Consider the following 18,174-nt stretch of genomic DNA (forward strand, 5'->3'; position numbering starts at 1 on the left):
TATATTCTGATGGACATAATATTACAGAAGGAAAGCACAAAGATGCTAGACAGAGTGAGTCTTTGAAGCATTTATTACCATACCCTAATACAGACGAGGACAAGGAGGCTCTAAGATGCTAAGAATATCTTTAGAGTTCATACAACCAATAAGTGATAAAAGGCATATTTCAAACCAGGCCCTGTCTTACTTGAAAACTACCACTGTTTTCTTAATAATATGCAGTCTCTAAAGTGAGGTGATGCCTATATAATGTCATTTTATATTTCATTTTCTGCAAGAAAATTTGTCACCCTATTTTTTTTTTTTTTTGCAGGTTATATTTTGAGCTTTGGAAATGCCTGAATTCATAAATATAAACAACTCTAAACAAATATACTCTGTTATATATGTTTGCTTTGAATGTTACAAGTAAAAATAAATGAAAAAGTTTGGACTCTGTAAAATAAATGTTAGAACCTGGAGTAGGTTGTCATTTCCTTCTCTAGGGGATCTTTCCAACCCAGGGCTAAAACCCAGGTCTCATGCATTGCAGGCAGATTCTTTACCATCTGAGCCATCAGGGAAGCCTAGAAATTGGACCAAACTTTAATGGAAAGGATTAGAACCTTTGAGGGAGATCTCCTACATGTGTCTATTTGCAGAGAGTAGGTATGAACCTCTTTCTATAAGGAGAAAAAAGAATCTTGGCACAGAAAGAAATACTTTGGAGGAGATAAATTAAACATAATTAATGGTCACAGATTAAGAATCAGAGTTTGAAAGGAAAACTAGTTTCCTGTTTTATTTTTTTCTCAAATTATACCGAATGTTAGTATGGCTTTGAGGAAATTCAGAATCAAGAAAAAAAAATTATATCGTTTCTTTAGTTAGAAATAAATGCTTAGATGACAACTGTTGGTAACATTTAATTAGGGACAGATATTAATTTGTATTTGCATTAAAGAGCATGCACTACTTTAACCCCTGTTTTAGCTTGGATATCATTTTGCTTGAGAAGAAAAGACACAAGTTAATTCATATGAAGTGTTTCTACAGTAACATTTTTACATTTCAATTTAAAGGGACTCATAAGCTGAAACTCCAATACTTTGTCCACCTGATGTGAAGAGCTGACTCATTTGAAAAGACCCTGATGATGGGAAAGATTAAAGGCAGAAGGAGAAGGGGATGACAGAGGATGAAATGGTTGGATAGCATCACCGACTCAATGGACATGAGTTTGAGCAGACTCCTGGAGTTGGTGGTGGACAGGGAGGCCTGGCATGCTGCAGACCATGGAATCGCAAAGAGTTGGACACGACTGAGCAGCTGAACTGAACTGAACTGATAAGCACAATTGTCTTTCTAGTCTAGGTCTTTTGATTTTTCTTATTTTTGTAGAATGCCCCCAAATCTTACCTAAGCTTAATAGGAACTACATTTTCCTGAAAAGAACTAAAAAAAAAAAATGCTAGCCCTGAGTCTAACCTTGACTTAAGTCATTTTAATAACAAAAATTTTACAAGGGGTCAATATAAACATTCTCATAAATAAATTCTTTCAAGTAAATGCCTATTATATGTTAACTTACAAAATAGCACTAACAACATCTCTAACCCAAAGGAAGAGAATTCCTCTTTTTATAAATGTGGTTGTTCATTTTCTGGCTCTATTAGTCCTGAATAGTTCAGTGAATTCTGAACTTCAGTTTCCTGCTTGCAAAATAAAGCGGGGGGTGGGGAGGAAATTGCCCAGAAATGTTTACCTTACCAGAATGTTTTTAGAATTCAAGTAGACAATGGATGAAAGAGCACTTTTCATTCATTACTACCATTATATCCCATACTTGTCCATACAATTTATTTAAAGCTGGGGGACAGTGAGTCTTTGTTCACGATGTCAAGGTCATGTCTTCTGTGCATTTCTCTTATGAATGTGTTTACATCACCAAAGTCATCTCTGGCTTATTGGTGACGATTGGGCAGTCTCCAGTTGTTTCTATCGTTAGAAAGATGGTCTTGTTACAAACATGATGATTTAGAGATTAATACATTTAAAATAAGGGGCTTCCCAGGTGGCTCAGAGGTAAAGAATCTGCCTGCCAATGCAGGAGTCACAAGAGACACAAGCTCGATCTTGGAGTCAGGAAGGTCCTCTGGAGTAGGACATGGCAATCTGCTGCAGTATTCTTGCCCGGAAAATTCCATGGACAGAGAAGCCTGGTGGGCTACAAACTCAGACACGACTGAGTGACAGAACACACACACATACACACATTTAAAACAAAGTGTGCGTGAGTCTTCAGTCGTGTCAAACTCTGCTACCCCATCATCTGTAGCCTGCCAGGCTCCACTGTCTATGAGACTCTCCAGGCAAGAATACTGGAGTGGATTGCCATTTCCTCCTCCAGGGAATCTTCCCAACCCAAGGATCAAACTCACATCTCTGGTGTCTCCTGCATCAAAAGGCGGATTCTTTACCACTGAGCCACCTGGGATACCTAAGATAAAGTAAATGACTGAGTAATATTCCATGGTGTATTTGAATCAGTTCTAATGAGATGGATGAAACTGGAGCCCATTATACAGCGTGAAGTAAGCCAGAAAGATAAAGACCAATACAGTATACTAATGCACATATATGGAATTTAGAAAGATGGTAACGATAAACCTATATGCAAAACAGAAAAAGAGACACAGATGTACAGAATAGACTTTTGGACTCTGTGGGAGAAGGCGAGGGTGGGATGTTTTGAGAGAACAGCATCAAAACATGTATATTATCAATGGTGAAACAGATCACCAGCCCAGGTTGGATGCATGAGACGAGTGCTCGGGGCTGGTGCACTTCGAAGACCCAGAGGGATGGGATGGGGAGGGAGGTGGGAGGGGGGATCAGGATGGGGAACACATGTGAATTCATGGCTGATTCATGTCAATGTATGGCAAAACCACTACAATATTGTAAAGTAATTAGCCTCCAACTAATAAAAATAAATGGAAAAAATTTTAAAAAAAAGTAAATGAGAGCTTTTTTCAGAAAACCATTTTCAGCACTCTCCTGGAGTCCTCAGGTCTGAAAACCAAGGCAATCAAAAGCCCAAGTATCAGAAGATTTGTTCTCTGGTTACCAAGAACTAGTTTCAGAAAATCATTTGTAGCTATGATCACTTTCCAAAAGGCTGCAAATGATAACTCATCCCTTCTTGGGGTCAAGAGATGAGGAGACTACCTCCCTGAGCCAAGTTTAAATTTTCCCTGCCTGGACGTGAAGCTGTGGGTTAGTTATAGTGACAAGACTTCAATTTGGTTTTTTCCATAATACAATTGTCAGCTAAGGCCACCCTATTCTTAAAGTGTAAATAAAATCCATATGGAAGTCTCACATTGTGTGGGACTTCTATCTTAGTCCATGCACCTCTCATTCCCCGCCTCGCCAATACTATCATATTGTTTCAGGGAGAAGTCAACTCTGACTCTGTATTGGAACTGTGTCTCTAACTTGCTTTTGTTGCTTTGGTTATTATAATCATACAGAATGGCCTGGGTCAGAGAACCCTGTCCCTTTGCATGACTGTTAAACTAAAGTGTCTTTGTTCAGATCCCTGTCCATCTGTAGAAGGGAGGAAGGGAAAAAAAAAAAATTGACACATGCCCTGCCTGAGATTTGTCATTCTAGGAGATATTTGCAAAATTAATGACCTTTTTATTTTGCTTCTTCACCAACCCCATCTCTGATCTATAAAAGAACCTGGTATCCAGACCTCAATAAGATGGTTATTTTGAGACATTAGTCTGCCATCTTCTCAATTAGCTGGCTCTCCAAAATTCATATTCCTTGCCTCAACACATCTCCAAATTATTGGCCTGCCGTGTGATAAGCAGAATGAGCTTGGGCCCATAATGGCATTGTGTATTTGAGTTTCAACTTAGGAATTTCAGGGTAAATATTCAGACCAAGTCATTTGGGGTGACTTCCAGTGCTCACCCCAAATGTCCTACAGGCTGTTTGGTTTGCATTTCTTTATGCATTTCTGTTCTTGTTCTGCTGGACATGTGCTCTCTCCCTTTGAATAACCACTTAAAACTCTTTATTCTGCTCTGAAATTTATAAGCTAGGGAAATCATCCCCTTTGCTTTGAATTGAAAAAGCAAAAATCATACCCAGCATTGTAACACTGTGTTCTTCAGTGAGCCTGGCACAGAAAGGGCTTTCAATTTATTATAAAACAGTCCATTTTTCCAAAATTCTCTCATCCATGCCATGTGGTTAAGTCCTGTCTGTCCCTGAATGCTGCCCCACTTAGATTCTCTAGATTTATTATTCAGAACAACTTTGTTCTGCACTGACCACTGTATGTCCGATAACTCACTCTCGTGCTTAGTTAAAACCAAGCATCCCCAAATCTGTGTCTCACATTTTTGAATTTTTTTTTTAATTTTATGATTTTGTGTAACAACACATCATGAGATAAAACATCTTTAAAGGGTGAAACACGTTATGGTTGACCATAGGTAACAGGTTGTATAGCAGATCTCTAGATCTCACTTCACTGAAACTTTATGCCTGTTGATTAATAATTCCCCAGTTACCCTACTCTTAGGACTTTCCAGGGGGTGCTACTGGGAAAGAACACCCCTGGCAGTGCAGGAGATGTTAGAGATGTGGGTTTGATCCCTGGGTCAGGAAGATTCCCCTAGGGGAGGGCATGGCAACCTACTCCAGTATTCTTGCCTGGAAAACTCCATAGACAGAGGAGCTTCGAGGGCTATGGTTCATAGGGTCGTAAAGAGTCAGACACAGACTGAAGTGACTTAGCACAAGCACACGCCCATCCCCGCCCCCCCCCCAACTCCTGATGACTACCGTTCCCTTCTTTGAGTTTATGAATTTGACTACTTTGGATACTTCGTATAAGTGGGATAGAGCAGTACCTGTGGCTGGCTTATTTCACTTAACACCATGTCCTCCAGCTTTGTCCATGCTACCGTGTCCTACATCTTATCTTCAGTGGCCTAGAAGGGTTGGCTGGTTCTCTGACACGACAGTCTTTCCTTTCCCCTTCCTTTATAGGTCCTGTAAGTGGAGGAGAACAATATGGAAACTCATTTCCTTTCTCAAATAAATTATCACAGCCTTCCATTTCCTTTTCCAGAGAAAATATGACTTTAATCAATTTTAATTAATACCTTTTATTTTATAATTTATTTCAGGTTGGTAAAAAAAAATCACAAAGATTAAAGAGAGTTCCTCTACAGTCCCCACTTAATTTCTCCTGTTATTAACAGTGGACATGAATACAGTCCATTTGTCAAAACCAATGAATTGGTATTCAAGTTCCCTTAGTTTTTACTTGATATCCTTTCCCTATCCCAGGATCCTATCTAAGGTATCTTATTCTTCCAATAAGTTTTTTCATAAACACACCAACAAAAATGCTGATATATTTCACATCATATTTTCTGGTTATCTATTTTTCTAGTGATAACACAGTGGCCCAAACTAGAGTCTTATTCACATGCTATTGCAGATTGATGATGGAGTTGCATCCATCATCATTAGAACCCTTGGTGGTTATCTTTGAGCACTTTCCATTTATTTTGGTAATTTCCAACTTTATAAGTCTAGCTATCTTATAGATAAAGACAGAAAATCTCTATCATGTCTCTTTGCAGCTAGGGTTCCAACACGTGACCTGGTTTCTTTAGATTGGACTTGGGTTTGGAAATGAACAATGTGAGCAAGGGAACACTGGAACTTCTGACATCCACTCACTCACAGGTACCGTAGGGTTTTTCCTAGGGAAGTCCTTATGTGATTATACACTGACTGTCCAGCATCAAAGATCCACTTTCCCACCGTATTGGGATACTTGGTATTATCTGGTGGTGGTTTAGTCGCTAAGTCATGTCTGACTCTTCCAACCCCATGGACTGTAGTCCACAAGGCTCCTCTGGCCATGTGATTTCCCAGGCAAGAATACTGGAGTGGAAGGCCATTTCCTTCTCCAGGGGATCATCTCAATCCAGGGATCAAAAGGAATTTCCTGCATAACGGGTGGTCTCCTGCATTGCAGGCAGATTCTTTATTGATTGAGCCACTAGAGTATTCTTTAATAAGATATTTTCTATTTAAACAGTGAAGGGATTCTAGCATTTGTAAGAATTATGACCAATAAAACTAGAATTCTCAGAAAATCATCCCATGATTAATTTTATCTACTTCTACCACATGATTGGTATTTGTAAAGTTTGATTAGTAGCAAAATGGAGATAATTTTGAGTAGGACATCCTTCCTTTGACTTCACTTAGCCTTTAAAAAATGTAGGAAGAAGGAAAAATATGTAGGCACCTATATTTGCTTGTTAGGGCTGCTGTAACAAAATACCATAAACTGAGTGGCTTAACAACAGAAATTCATTATCTCAGATTTCAGGAGCTTAGATGTCTCAAATCAAAACGCTGGCAAATTTGATTCCTTCTCTTGGCTTTAAGAGAGAATTTATTCCTTGCCTACATCTTAGTTTCTGATGATTTTCTACTGATCATTAGTGTCCCTTTGTAGAACCATCACCCTCATCTCTGCTTTCATCTTCACACAACATTTACCCTGTGTTTGTGTGTCTATGTCCAAATTCTCTTTTAATAAGAACACCAATCATATTGCATTAGGGCCCAGGCTGAAGGCTTCATTAACCTGATTACTCTGTAAAGACACTATCTCCATATAGGGTCACAATCTAAAGTAATGGAGGTTAAGACTTCAACTTGGGATGACAATTTGCCCATCCTTAATCTATAAATTCAATTCACTTCCAATTAAAGGTCCAATTTTTTTTTTTTTTGACTAACATAGTTTAATCTGTAAGAGCACCTCTAAGTAGACGGTGAGCTTCTAGAAACCCAGCTCGTGTAGGGTCATCAGCTCCATGGGGAGAGTGGTACTCCGAAGGGACTGAGATCCAAAGAATCAGGTGGTGTTACCGTTATAATTCAACCCATCAAAGTGAAGAGTTCTAAACAGAAATCCGTTGAGAGCCAGAGATGCTGATGGACACTACACATTAGATATGAACCCATTGTCATAAATCCAGATTTTCAAGCAAGTCTTAATTGGAAATATGTCAAAAATTTAATATTTAAATAGGTGAGTCATTTGGCTCAAGCGAAAATAAGTCAAAACAAGGAGCTATGGGTTTGTAATTGAGAAAAGTTTATTTCAAATCAGGGTGCTTTGTGAACATCCCGTCAAGGAACTAGAGTCTGGATCAGGCTTTGGAAAAGGCAGAGGGATTTGCCTGCAGGCGATAAAGACCTCAGTGTGCCTTCAGCATATTCCAAGAGTAAAAAAGTCACTTTTTTTTTTTTACTACTTCTTCCCGCCTTTCACACTGTTTTGCATCCGGTTAATCACCAACCCTGTCAATAACACCACCTCTTAATTGCCTCCTCCTCCCCCACCAGCCTGGCCTTCCTTTCCTTTCACATCCCTACTGCCATAGCCTTACTTCAAACACTCATTTGATGTTTAAACCATAACTGTAACCTTGTTTTATTTAAGCATCCATATGGAATTTTTGTTTTGCCTGTTTTCACATTTAAATCGTTGCTCATTTGGAACTCATTTTGGTGTAAAAAAGTGAACAAGCAATCTCAACTTTTTTCTTTTAGTGGCTTACCAGTCCTCCTAATACAATTTATTGAATAATCCATGCTTTTCCACTGATTTCAATACTCTCTTGGCCATAGACTAACTTCCTACGCATATTTGGCTCTAATTTGTATTTCTTTTCATTCATCATTTTGCCAATTTCCGTAGTGATTTCTGTTTTAATTGGAATTGAGATTTAAAATATATTTTAGTTTATAACATTAAAGCTGTCTTTGCATTACTTCTCATTTCAGAGTTGCCTTTCTCATTGTTGCATATGTATTTTTTCAAGATGAACCTTAGAATAATTGAATGAATTTAAAAAATCATTGGATCTTAATTAGAAGTGCACTGAATTTATAGATTGAGGCTGAGCAAATTGCCATCTTCGCATTATGAGACTAGGTACGATTCTTTATTTGCTTATTTTTCGTGTTAGTCTAATTTGTTTCTTTCAGGTTTGTTATTTAAAAAGCTCTATCTTTCATTAAGGTTACTTATACTTGTTTGATGCTACTGCCATTTAACTGGGATTTTTTGGTTCTATTTTCCTTTTATTTTTATTACAAGAAAGCTATTAACTTTTGCACTTTTAAATAACTGTTAAACTTACTTATTCTATGCATCAATGAGTTAATAGGTCTTGTCAGGTTTTCCAAAAATGCAAGTGTATCATCTTCACGACATTTATTATTTCCAACCTCTGTCAAAAATAGAAAACGTAAAGAAAAGACTGGTGAGTTTAACCACATAAAAACAAAAATTGAAATCTGAAATTTAATAAATAGCTTTATTAGCTTTGTGCTAAGAGGTGGTCTCTTTCACTTTTCACTTTCATGCATTGGAGAAGGAAATGGCAACCCACTCCAGTGTTCTTGCCTGGAGAATCCCGGGCATGGCAGAGCCTGGTGGGCTGCCGTCTATGGGGTCGCACACAGTCGGACACGACTGAAGTGACTTGGCAGCAGCAGCAGCAAGAGGTTTGAGAAGAGAAATAAAAAACCAAAAAGACAACTATATCAGTGGAAAAAGGAACAAAAAACACAAATACCTAATCCCCAAATGGACCCATATGAGAAAACATTCATGCTCACAGAAAACAGAAATGATACACTTTCACAGAAATGGAATGATATACTTTTTTATCCTATAATACTGGCAAAGGTTAAAAATAGCAACATTAGTGATTATGGGGTGAAGGGAAAAGGGTACTCTCATTCAATGCTATAGAAAATAAATATTGGTATAACATTTTGTGAGGAATATAGCACCATGATACAAAATTTATAGTGTGTATCCCTTTAACGCAGACTTCCTTTCCAGTTAATTTTTCTCTACATCTATTCAAGAAAGTGCATAACAACATGAGGTCAGTGGATAGTTAACACAGAAACTGTTATAATAGCAAAAAATAAATGTCCATCTATAAGAAATTGGTTAAATTAATGATAGTACATGCATATAACAGAATACTCTCTAGCCATTTAAATAACAATGTAGAGCTACATTTTTCACATATAAAAGCATTCAGAAATTTTATGCAGCAATAAAGTAGCATGTTTATTATAATCCTATTTCTTTAAAGTTATTTTTATATTTATATACTGTCTTAGTCCGTTCGGGCTGCTGAAATAGAACAGCATAAATTGAGAGGCTTGTAAGCGGCAAACATTTATTTCTCATGGTTCTGGATGCTGGAAAATCCAAGATTATGGTGCTGGCAGGTTTGGTGTGTGTTGAGGACCTGTTTCCTAGATGACATCTTTCCCTGTCAACAACTCCATCTCTAACACCATCACCTTGGGGGTTAGCCTTCAACATATGAATGTTGAGGGGGACACAAACATTCAGATCATAACATACAGTCACATGTTTCAAAGTATCCACCCCTATTTAAAATCAATGTAGCTTCTTTTCACTAGGAATCTATGCAAACTCTTTCTAATGTCCTGCAATCCACTTCCAGGCTGCTCTGGTCAAATCTGTCTTCACTCTGTCTCTGCAATCTTAAGTAATATTGCTCAGCCACACTGGGATCTCTGGACACCCCAGGTTCTTTCTCATCCAGTACGCTTTATCTGCTCATTCTTCTGCCTGAGCTGCTCTTACAGAGCTCATGGCATTCTTTCTGCCTCTGTTGAAATATCATTTTTTAATCTCTGTGTAAACCAGCCCAGTCTCTGCCAGTGCATACTTTTTGCTTCCCTCCATGGCACTTGTCACAACTTGCAACTGTATCTGTGTTGTTGTTCAGTTGCTGAGTGGTGTCCAACTCTTTGCAACCCCCTGGGATGCAGGACACTAGGCTTCCCTGTCCTCTACTATCTCTTGGAGTTTGCGCAAACTCATGTCCCTTGTGTCGGTGATGATATCTAACCATCTAATCCTCTGCTTCCCCCTTCTTTTGCCTTCAATCTTTCCCAGCATCAGGGTCTTTTCCAGTGAGTCTGTGTAGAGTTGACTTTATTTTCTACCTCTGTCTATATTTGAGACACAATGAAAACAAGGACCATAAAATCTTTCATTGATCATTGCCTGACATGTATTAGGTGATCAAGAGATATTATTTCAATTAATGAATACCCATGAAGAAATATTTGTAGATATTCTCTGAAATGCTAACAATGCTATATCAGTATTGGGATTTGTGGCAGTTTTAAACTTTCTTCTTTATATACTTCTTATGTATTTCTGTATTGAAATGATAATGGTGATATTCTGTGTTTGAAATACAAGTTTCTGTCTTTAACTATGAGAATCTCTTTTAATTTATTTACACATATGTATGTATAAATCAAAATAGATACATGGGTATATATGAATATATATAGAAAGTGTGTGTGTGTGTAGTTTTAAAATGTGCATCTGATCAATACCCTTCTTCACAATGGAATATTACTCAGCCATTCAAAAGAATAAAATAATGCCATTTGCAGCAGCATAGATGATCTAGAGGTTATCATACTCAGTGAAATAAGCCAGACAAAGAAAGACATGTCATATTATATCACTTGTATGTAAAATCTAAAGGGAAAAATGATACAAATTAACTAATATATAAAACAAAAATATACCCATAGATGTAGAAAACACTCTTAGATTTACCAAGAAGAAAGGGGAGGGGGAGGGATAAATTAGGAGTATGGGATTAACATATACTCATTACTATATATAAAATAGATAACCATCAAGGATCTACTATATAGAACAGGGAAATATACTCAGTATTTTAAAATAATCTAAAAGGGAAAAGAATCTGAAAAAGAATATGTATTGTATATTTTCAATATATTCAAAATATATTATACATTATATTGTGTTATATTGTATTATATATTGTATTGCATATTATATTATATGATATATAATGATACATTATATGTAATATATGATAATGTTATATATAAATTTATATATATAACCTGAAACGCATTTCCGTACACCTAAAACCAACACAAAATCAACTATAGCTCATTTAAAAAATTTTTTTAAGTTAAAGCGTGTGTATATATGTGTGTGGATACAGTTTTGAAACATGCGTCTGATCAATACTCCACTCACCATTACTCACAGAACACATTTTAAGCACTTCAGCGTGACATTCAGTCCCTTACAGAGCCGCTTCACTATCCCATTTCAGCCTTTGGTTTTGTGGACTCAGTCATCCTGACAGTTCACTCTCAGCTTCAACTGCCGTATGGAGCATCCCTGTCTTGGGTGGCACGTTGCACTCTTCTAACTCTGCACTTCCGCTCACAGCTCATCTTTGATTGAGTGCCCTCCTCTATCCTCTTTGCTTGATGAGCTCTCATTTCAGTTATCTCAATAAAGTAGCCTTGGGTCCCCTAAAGAATGAATTCCTGGTGATCTGCATAGTCAATTCCACTTCTAGGCTGTGAACTACTAAAGATCAGGGACCTTGTCTTGTTCTAGATCATGGCATACAATAGGAAGTTTGTTTTTTAATTGACTGAATTGTAAGTAAATTTAACAACAAGAATGTTCTAGTTATTATTTTTGTAATGTGTGCTAAATTGATTCAGTCATATCCAACTCTCTGTGACCCTACGGACTGTAACCCATCAAGTTCCTCTGTCCATGGGATTCTCCAGGCGAGAATACTGGAGTGGGTTGCCATGCCCTCCTCCAGAGGATCTTCCTAACTCAGGGATCGAACCCATGTCTTTTAGTCTCCTGCACTGGCAGGCAGTTTTTTTGTTTTTTTTTAACTACTAGTGCCACCTGGGAAGTCTCTATTTTTAAAATAATTAGCCCCAAATCAATGAATTAAAGCAATGTCAATCATTTTCTTATCATTCACTGTTTGTCTCAGTTGGGAATTTGGGAAGGGCTCAGCTAAAGGATTTTGGGGTGTTGTCCATTGTAGTTCATTGCAGTCATTGGGCCTCCCCATGTCATCTCCCCACATGGATAATAGCATATAGTAGTTACATGCCCATGTACCAATAGTGCGGTATATTTGCCGATAGTTTGCATTTCTTCAAGGCATAGCAGTTTCAAAGCAGAACAGCTGATTACCTACCAGCTCAGTTCTCCAAAGGAACACATCCCAGCTAACACAGTGGATGCCTCTGCCCTTTCTATGACCCAGCATCAGAAGAGGCAGGTCATATCTGCTGAATTATATGTTTAAGAATGAGGAATTAAAGCCAGACAAAATTCTGGAAAAATGGCTATACATCCCACCTATCAACAGAAGACTATCAAAGAATTTGTGAAGATTTTTAAAGTCACCACACAGAATCTTATAACTGGGACCCGCACCCCCTACAAAACCCTTTACACATAAGCAAGCATCAAAGGACCTGAGTATCTCACATGCTGAAATTACTAACCATTAATGCAAGAACTGTTATTAGCTTAAACTGAATGCATCCTCTTTGCAAACACTTTCTCAGCCTGTTTAGAAAAAAGAAAGCAAAAAAAAAAAAAAAAACACTGGAAATGATAAAAACAGAGCTTTGATATAGATAATTTACAGCTGATGTAGACTTTGCTAATTTCTGCTTTTATCAATAGTTGTGCTCCCATTTTTAGACACATAGAAATCAAAGAATTCTGCTGGTGAAGGAATCCCTCCTTTGATCTGGAAGATGCAACTAAGGTTGATGTGTTGAGACTTAGTTCATAGATCTGACAAGCAGGCATCTTAGAGCTCTCGGAGCCCAAATGCATCCATAGGCTCATTTCTCTATTCCTTTTACCAGAGACAGACCTCAAACAGACAGATGGAAAGAAATCCCGGTCTGTTCTCTGTGAGAAATCAAAGATCTCACCTTAACCTAAAGATTCAGCCATTTTTGGAGGTTCCAAATGGAAAAGGAAACTAAGAGTTCAGAGATGTTGAGGGACATAGGATTTTGCTAGGGGATGACTCGAGGGATGGTAAAATGCTAGATTGGAAGTTTGGATTGACACCTACACACTGTCATTTATAACATAGATAAACCAAGAATCTACTGCATAGCACAAGGAACACTGCTCAGTACTCTATAATAATCAAAATGGGGAAAGAATTTGAAAAAGAAAAAGATATATGTATAACTGAACCATATTGCTATACATCTGAAACTAATAATATTGTTAATCAACTCTACTCCATTATAAAATGAAAAATTTTTTTTAAGGATTAAAAATTGACAATAGATTTATGCCTTTGATTGTTTGGAGGTCTGTCTTCTGGAAGTGGGATTTAACAAACAAACAGCAGTTGTTCAGTCACTAAGTTGTGTCCAACGCCTTATGACCCCGTGAACTGTAGCACACTAGGCTCCTCTGTCCTCCACTATCTTCCAGAGATTACTCAAGTTATTGGCCATTAAGCTGGTGATACTATTTAACTGTCTCATCCTGTGCTGCCCCCTTCTCCTCTTGCCTGCGACCCCCAGCATCAGGGTCTTTTCCAGTGAACCAGCTCTTCACATCAGTTTCTGACCCTTTGTTTGTGGAAAGCTCTCAACTTGACTCAGATTGTACAAAGAGCACAAATCTTCTGGCTGGCTGGAGACACAGTCCTGCCTTTTCTTGGAGCAAGGTTGAGCATCAGGGCTGGGAACTCAGAAGAACATTTCAGAATGTAGCGTTTATCTTGGAGATTATAGACCAGGCAGAGCCCATTGTCCCAGGCATTAGTGCATACACACAGGAATGCTGGTTTGTGCTGAGAAGGGCCATGGAGATACAGCTGCACAATAGGAAATAGAGCTTTTCCAAGTGAAATTGTCAACTTTTCTGGTAGCTCAGATGGTAAAGAATCTGCCTACAATGCAGGAGACCCTGGTTTGATCCCTGGGTTGGGAAGATCCCCTGAAGAAGGGAATGGCTACCCACTCTAGTATTTTTGCCTGGTAAATTCTGTTGACAGAGGGGCCCTTTGCCTACAGTCCATGGGACTTCAAGGAGTCAGACACAACTGAACATGCACACATATTTAGTGTCCGGTTTATCTGTAGGAATTGGGGTAATAAATATCAGTACTTTTGTTGGCAGACCTTCTGTGTTACAGACATTGTACACAATGATATCACCTTATCAATCTTCAGAAGAGTTGTTTGTTGGAGGCGTTATTTTTCTGGTTTTTGGTTTTATGTTGAGAAAACTGACCTTGGGAGATGAGTCAATTGCCCAGAGGTCGTATGGAATGGATAGTTTGTCTATGAGTCAAGCATAGACCTGTTTTGACTTCCATATGCCTGTTATTTCCATTATAAATACACACCATTTCTAGCTTTTAGCATCTAACAGAAAAGCTTATTTCAATTGATATGCCTAAAGAATATAAGTAAGTGGATGTTTTTGTGATTTTTCTTCTATTTTTTTTCTTAATAGCATTATAGAGTGAATTGAACGTGTCAGTTTGAGTTCTGGCTGCCGTATTCATTGGTACTAAGTCTTTAGATAAGTCATTAATTTTCCCTTTTTGAGCCTACGTTTTATCTTTGAAATGTAAATAATAACTCTTGTTCTACTTATGCTTTTGGAGTATTATAAGATTAAAATAAAACATTATTTAAGAAAGCATGATGCAAACAGTTGATACCAGATAGCTCTTGATTGAGATTCTGCCCTAGTAGTCATCTGAATGTATACTAGGTCTATTTCTGGTCCAGAGACATCTTCAGGGCCTTGGCTTTCAAGAGATACATTGTTCATTGTAGATAGAAAGGTGTGTGAAAAGACATTATGTACTGCCATTCCTACAATCATGAACCATTATAAAAGCTAACAGCTTCTCTTTAGGTCTTTCACAACATGGAAAATTTTTTGAGATCCATGAAAGGTGCCTTGCCATATACAATGGGGACCCTTTATCCCTTCATCTTGAATCCAAGCTGTGGTCTGTAGATTCAAATATGCTGAACCTACCAAGATAGATAATATTATGTGTTCAGTCTTGGCTCTCTTGACTGGTAACTTGAATCTATCCATTCAATATTCAACCCACTCCAGTATTCTTGCCTGGAAAATCTTAGGATAGAGAAGCCTGGAGTGTTACAGTTCATGGGGCTGCAGAGTCAGAAACAATGACTAAAACCAAAGCAAACCAATTCAATATTTACATATTTGTTCATTTACATGGTTAACACTTACTGAGCACCTGTGAACTGGGTATGAAGTGTACACATTAAAGGACAAAGATTCAAGAGTGAGGATAAAGGAAGTTCCATCTTCAGTTGGGGTACTGTCCACAGAATAAGAGATAAACATGTAAGCAAGGGATTATAAAACCAGAATTACTGTGATAGGCACTCTTGGAACTAACATACTGTCCCCTGAAGGCTGAGGTGGACCAGGCTGGGTCTTAGTGGCCTAAGAGAGTTCATCCTAGAGGCAGGAAGCAATACAAATCCAAGCATACTTCTTGAGTATCATCTACAGTAAAAGTTGGAAAACTGATATTAGGCCTTATGTGTAAATGAACATGTAAACCCAGAGACAAGAGATTCAAAGAGGAGAATTGATCTTTGCTATGAATGTACCTAAAGCTATGGTGGCCAGGGACTGAATTGTGCGGAGAGATTTGGAGCCAGCTACATACAAACTGCTGCTGTGGGTTTCTGAAGAAAGTGGGGTAAGTGTTGATTATATAATGTAACTGGAAATAAATCAGAATACAGAACTGTATATCCAATTAACTCTATAAGAAAGACTGGGAAACAGTAACCCTGCATGGAAAAGTTATCTCTGATAGTATAAATATATATTATAAAGTATCAATAATGAGCTTATATAACTTTTATAATCAAACATTTAAATAATATATAATTTAATTGGATCCTCATAAAGGAATGAATTTCTGGATCATTATACCTTTTTCTGATTTCCTCCATATAATCTGCTGTCACTTTTCCTGTGAAAATAATTTGTAAATTGTGGATTTACTGCCTCTATGGAAGATAAAATATTATATCTTATAAAGTCAGAGTTGAGCTACTAACTGTGATATTCTCCAATTTCCGTTATCAAAATTACATCCACATGACATAATATTGCTTTTTTTCCCTGAGGTAAAACAGCTTGGTTCAGGCAAGTTTCTTTGATTAGACACTAACAAAACTTCTTTAAAAGCATTGCATCAACATGGGGATGTAGCTCAGTGGTAGAGCGCATGCTTTGCATGTATGAGGTCCTGGGTTCAATCCCCAGCATCTCCACTTTCTTCTTGTTTAATTCTTGGAAAATATAGCTAGTGCATGTACAGATTTGAATTTTTAAAAATTACATCAAGATAAATATAATTAACACTGCTTTGTGTTATATATTAGGTTAAGAGAGTAAATCCAAGAAAAAAAAATTGCTTTTTTCTATTTATTTAATGTTCATAAAGAAGGCTGAACATCAAACAACTGATGCTAATTGTGGTGCTAGAGAAGACTCTTGAGAGTCCCTTGAACAACAAGGAGATCCAACCAGTCCATCCTAAAGGAAATCAATGAATATTCTTTAGAAGGACTGATGCTGAAGCTGAAGCCTCAATATCTTGGTCACCTGATGTGAAGAACTGACTCATTTGAAAAGACCCTGATGCTGGGAATGATTGAAGGTGGGAGGAGAAGGGGACAACAGAGGATGAGCTGGTTGAATGGCATCACTGAATCAAAGGACATGAGTTTGAGTAGACTCCGGGAGTTGGTGTTGGACAGGGAAGCCTGGCATACTGCATTCCATGGGGTTGCACAGTCAGACACGACTGAGCAACTGAACAACAATATCTCTATGAGGTGATGGATATTTGCTTATTGTGATCATCATCTTATGATGTATGCATGTTAAACCATTGTGCTGTGGGTCAATTATTGCAATAAACTGGAAGAAAGATAGTTGAGCATCAAAAAAGAAAAGAAAAAGAAAAAAATTGCTGTGGGAGCCCAACAAGAAACAGCATATTTGCTGGGTTTTGGTAGCTCTTATACTAGCTCGTGACTGCCACTAGGGGATGGAGATCATACATGGGAGCTTTCTTAATATGAACCTGAAATCCCAGACTAGCAACCAACACACCACAGGAAATAAGTGATTTAACTGAAAGTTAGGTAGCTGCGTCCTTGGGTATTGATTGATTGGCTTGATTCTGTTTCTGAGATTATCTGGTTATTAAATAATATCAAAGAGAAAGAGTCACAAACAAGGGCATAAATTCCACCTCTCCTGCTATTCCAAAAGCTTCTCTTTGAATGGAAAGTTCCCCTTTGAGTCACAAATCTTGAAGATGTGAGATGGGACAGGTAAGCACCTTGAACTGCAAGCACCTTATTTCAGCTTGTCGGGATTGGCGGTCAGAGGAGGCTGGTGGGCTACAGTCCATAGGGCTGCAGGGTTCAACATGACTGAGTACTAGTCAGCAGCAGCATGATGGGTGGGTTATAAAGATGAGGGGACTAGGGTTTACTAGGACCTGGATATTAAAAGCACAGATGTACCCAGGTAGTACTTGGAGCAACTTGTGATTCATTCTGTATAGAACAGAGTCATTCACTTTGCTTCTAGCATTTCTGAGATGGTGGCCCAGACCCCACTCTTCCACTGTTCAGCCTTAAGTAAGTCATTTAGCACCTGCTATTCTTGAGTTCCCGATGGCTCAAGTGGGTAAAGAATCTACCTTTAATGAAGAAGATTCTGGAGTTGTGGGTTTGATCCCTGGGTCAGGAAGATCCCCTGGGGGAGTGGGAAATGGTGACCCCCCTCCAATATTTTTGCTGGAAAACATGACCCAGTGACTAAGCACACACACAATCTCGAGTCCAAATTTGTAAAATGAAGAACTATGTTCTGTTTCTTGCAGGGATGTGAAGTAAATTAAAGAAGGTATGTGAAAAAAACATTATCTGGTAAATTGTAGGCTTGTGAAAATGACTGAGGTTTGCTTTCCCTTTTGTTACCTCTTTCTGTAACATCATGCGAAATGAAAGCTTGAAGCAGTAGAGGAATACATTTCTGAGAATCCAGGACTATGTTTTTCCGGAAGCCGAGTGCAACCACAGATTCATAATAGATGATGCATTCAGTTCGGGTTTTCCTAA

At 38.0% G+C, this 18,174-nt stretch overlaps 1 non-coding gene across 1 annotated transcript; it reads left to right on the top strand.

The window, feature by feature from the left end:
- The first annotated feature begins 16,236 nt into the window (after window positions 1–16,236).
- On the top strand, window positions 16,237–16,308 carry TRNAA-UGC. Its single transcript has one exon. It is a non-coding gene; the product is annotated as a tRNA-Ala (tRNA).
- The last annotated feature ends 1,866 nt before the right edge of the window (window positions 16,309–18,174 follow it).

Source organism: Cervus elaphus, chromosome 6 (genome assembly GCF_910594005.1).
Source record: "Cervus elaphus chromosome 6, mCerEla1.1, whole genome shotgun sequence".
In the NCBI taxonomy this organism is placed as follows: domain Eukaryota; kingdom Metazoa; phylum Chordata; class Mammalia; order Artiodactyla; family Cervidae; genus Cervus; species Cervus elaphus.